Here is a 4734-nt window from a genome sequence, read left to right on the forward strand (position 1 = left end):
AAGCTGATATTATTTCAGTTATGCAGGTGAATAAATTCTAGAGCTCTGAATCCAACATAGAGACTAGGTGAACAATGTGACACTGTACTTCAAAATTTATTGCATGATATATTTTTAAGTGTTCTCACCAAAAAAAAAAAAAATTAAAAAATACATGGTTACATGAAAACTCTGGGAGGTGCTGGATATGTCTGTTAACTTGATAATAGTGATGGTATATCTATGAAATAATCGAACTGTACACTTTAGAAAGATGCAGTATTTGAATATCAATGATAACTCAAAGTTACTAAAAGTAGTTATAGTGTTAGTAATGAAATAAACAAATCAATGAATACTGTGGGTGCTCCAATGATGGGATCTAAAGGCATCCCACATATAATATATGATCAGGATCGTCTCAAGATTTTTTTCTTACTATAAGATGCAATGAGTGTTCAGTGACTTTTCTCAGTTTTATACTAGGAGATTATATTGTGCAGAAATGGACATTTTATATTTTATTCTGTGCATTTAATTTTCAAACTAACTATATAAAATTTACCATTAATGTTGGTATTGTGGATACTGTCAGACTCTTTATTGTATATGTGAGAGGTGAGCAAATTGATTGTTTTACTTCATCTTAGTTTCACATATTTTATAAATATATTTATTTGTATACAACTTATATATGTATACAGTGCTTAAATTTTCCCTGTAAGGACATTGTTCTCATTATGATGAAATGATAACTTTGAAATATCTTGATGCCATCAGTCAACCAGAATCCATTTGTGGCACTCTTGCTTCCTCAAGTCTTATAAAAACTTAATAAATTTTATCTATTAAAAAAAATTGACAATCTAACTAATCTCAAAGGAATGGCCAAAATTTCTACAGAAAACAAGACACTGAATGTCCATAGCTCTTCAAGAATCCACAATTAGTAGTCCCCCTTGAGGCTTGTCAGAGATCCAAGCAAAGCAGTGCCCTCAGAAAGAGATCAACAAGCAATTCATAGAAGACTGAAACTCATTTCTCCTTGAGGCTTAGCATAAAAAAAGTATGTCTCTGAGAAAGGATTATTTGGAGCACAGTCACTGAAGAAAACTGTGTGTGAAATACTGCTATGCAGGGAGAGAGAAACTCACATCACAGCCCTCAGGGATAACTGTTTTTGATCTGTGCTTAGTCTTTATGACTCTATGTTTTGATTTTTAAATCAAATTGGTCAGTCTCTAAATTGTCCAATATCATGACAGGGCTCATCAATGTCATTAGAATTTTTTAGTTTTTCCAAAATCATAATTGCTTAATTTTGTCACTTCCTAGTTGAACTGTATACATCATATGTAATTACATTTGCGGTGTGATTTTTTAATGCAGTAAATCAACAGGAAACAGATATTTAATTCTATATGAGCATAGTTTGACCTTTCACGTTGGTTTGTAGTATCGTTTATTAGCTCACCTTTTGACTCCAGGGAGACTACAGCATATCAGCAAACATGGACAATCTCACCATGTTCATGGAATTCCTCCTCTTGAATATCTCCAGCTCCCGGGAGCTGCAAGTCTTGCAAGGCCTGATGTTCTTATTGATTTATGTAGGAGCCCTGGCTGGCAATATTTTGACTTGTATTGTCATTGTGACAGACACTCATCTTCACTTCCTTATGTACTTCTTCATATGCACTTTATTCCTGTTAGACTTTGGCTACATCTCAGTTACTGTTCCCAAATCCATCGTAAATTCCCTAATGGTCAGTAGATTGATTTCTCTCACAGCATGGGCTGGTCAGACCTTCCTATTTATTTTCTTTTGATTCACAGAGTTCTTTTCCTTTTGGTCATGTCCTATGACCGCTATGCTGCCATTTGCGACCCTCTGCACTGTGGGCTCACCATGACCCCACGTCTGTGCTCACAGGTAGCTGGTGGCTCATGGGCAGATGGGATGGGCCAGTGGGCTGGTCTATTCTGCTGTTCACACAGGAACCATGTTCAGGCTTCTCTTCACAGAGTCCAATATGATCCACCAGTTTTTCTATTATGTACCTCAAGTTCTGAGCATCTCATCCCAGGCTGTGCAGTCTTCTGAGGTGTTGGTCCTTGCTGTAAGTTCATGCATTATTTTGCTCAGTTTTGTCATCTTAACTAACTTCATATGTTCACATATTTTCAACTATGCTCCACATGCATACTGTGGAAGCCCAGAACAAAGCCTTGTCAACCTGCTCCCCCCAGGTAGCTACATTTTTTCTTTTTCTTTTTCTTTCTTTCTTTCTTTCTTTCTTTCTTTCTTTCTTTCTTTCTTTCTTTCTTTCTTTCTTTCTTTCTTTCTTTCTTTGTTTCTTTGTTTCTTTCTTTCTTTCTTTCTTTCTTTTTCTTTCTTCTTTCCTTTCTTTCTTCTTTTTCTTTCTCTTTTTTCTTTCTCTCTCTCTCTCTCTCTCTCTCTTTCTCTATTTCTCTCTTTCTCTCTCTCTCTCTTTCTTTCTTTCTTTCAATTATTTTAAAGAACATTATGTTTACTAGGTTCTCCCCTACCCCAAGTCCCCCCCACAAACCGATTACAGTCACTGTCCATCAACATAGTAAGATGTAGAATCACTACTTGTCTTCTCTGTGTTGCAAAGCCCTCCCCTTTCCCCCACCCACCACATTACACATGCTAATCATAATACCCCCTTTCATCTTCTCTGCACTTATCCTGCCCAACCCTCCCATTCTCCCCAGTCTCTTTCCCTTTGGTAACTGTCAGTCCATTCTTGGGTTCTGTATTTCTGCTGCTGTTTTGTTCCTTCAGTTTTTCTTTTGTTCTTATACTCCACAGATGAGTGAAATCATTTGGTATTTGTCTTTCTCCGCTTGGCTTATTTCACTGAGCATAATACCCTCTAGCTCCATCCATGTTGTTGCAAATGGTAGGATTTGTTTTCTTCTTATGGCTGAATAATATTTCATTGTGTATATGTACCACATCTTCTTTTTCCATTCATCTACTGATGGACACTTACATTGCTTCCATTTCTTGGCTATTATAAACAGTGCTGTGATAAACATAGGGGTGCAACTGTCTTTTTCAAACTGGGCTGCTGCATAATTAGGGTAAATTCCTGGGAGTGGAATTCCTGGATCAAATGGTAAGTCTATTTTGAGCATTTTGAGCAACCTCCATATTGCTTTCCACAATGGTTGAACAAATTTACATTCCCACCAGCAGTGTAGGAGGGTTCCCCTTTTTCTGCAACCTCGCCAACATTTGTTTTTGTTTGTCTTTTGGACGGTGGCCATCCTTACTGGTGTGAGGTGATATCTCATTGTAGTTTTAATTTGCATTTCTCTGATAACGAGCGAGGTGGAGCATCTTTTCTTGTGTCTGTTGGCCATCTGAATTTCTTCTTTGGAGAACTGTCTTTTCAGCTCCTGGGCACATTTTTAAATTGGATTCTTTGCTTTTCGTTTGTTGAGGAGCGTGAGCTCTTTATATATTTTGGATGTCAAGCCTTTATCGTATCTGTCATTTACGAAAATATTCTCCTATACTGTAGGGTACCTTTTTGTTCTATTGATGGTGTCCTTTGCTGTACATAAGCTTTTCAGCTTGATATAGTCCCACTTGTTCATTTTGCTTTTGTTTTCCTTGCCTGGGGACATATATTCATGAAGATGTCGCTAACGTTCACATCCAAGAGATTTTTGCCTATGTTTTTTTCTAAGAGTTTTATGATTTCATGACTTACATTCAGGTATCTGATCCATTTTGAATTTACTTTTGTATATGGGGTTAGACAGTGATCCAGTTTCTTTCTCTTACATGTAGCTGTCCAGCTCTGCCAGAACCATCTGTTGAAGAGACTGTCATATTCCAATTGTATGTTCATGACTCGTTTTCAAATATTAATTGACCGTATATATTTGGGATAATGTCTGGAGTCTCTAATCTGTTCCACTGGTCTGTGGCTCTGTTCTTGTGCCAGTACCAAATTGTCTTGATTACTATGGTTTTGTAGTACAGCTTGAAGTTGGGGAGTGAGATCACCACCACTTTGTTCTTCTTTCTCAGGATTGCTTTGGTTTTTCGGGGTCTTTGGTGTTTCCATATGAATTTTTGAACTATTTGTTCCAGTTCATTGAAGAATGTTGTTGGTAATTTGATAGGGATTGCCTCAAATGTATATATTGCTTTGGGCAGGATGGCCATTTTGACGATATTAATTCTTCCTAGCAAAGAGCATCGGATGACTTTCCATTTCTTATGTGCTCTTTAACTTCTCTTAAGAATGTCTTATAGTTGTCAGGGTATAGGTCTTTCACTTCTTTGGTTAGGTTTATTCCTAGGTATTTTATTCTTTTGATGCAATTGTGAATGGAATTATTTTCCTAATTTCTCTTTCTATTGGCTCATTGTTAGTGTATAGGAAAGCCACAGATTTCTCTGTGTTAATTTTGTATCCTGTAACTTTGCTGTATTCCGATATAAGTTCTAGCAGTTTTGGAGTGGAGTCTTTAGGGTTTTTTATGTACAATATCATATCATCTGAAAATAGTGACAGTTTAACTTCTTTACCAATCTGGATTCCTCGTATTTCTTTGTTTTGGCTAATTGCCGTGGCTAGAACCTCCAGTACTATGTCAAATAAGAGTGGGGAGAGTGGGCATCTCTGTCTTGTTCCCGATATCAGAGGAAAAGCTTTTAGCTTCTCCCTTTTCAGTATGATGTTGGCTGTGGGTTTATCATATATGGCCTTT

Source organism: Manis pentadactyla, chromosome 13, assembly GCF_030020395.1.
Source record: "Manis pentadactyla isolate mManPen7 chromosome 13, mManPen7.hap1, whole genome shotgun sequence".
Classification (NCBI taxonomy): domain Eukaryota; kingdom Metazoa; phylum Chordata; class Mammalia; order Pholidota; family Manidae; genus Manis; species Manis pentadactyla.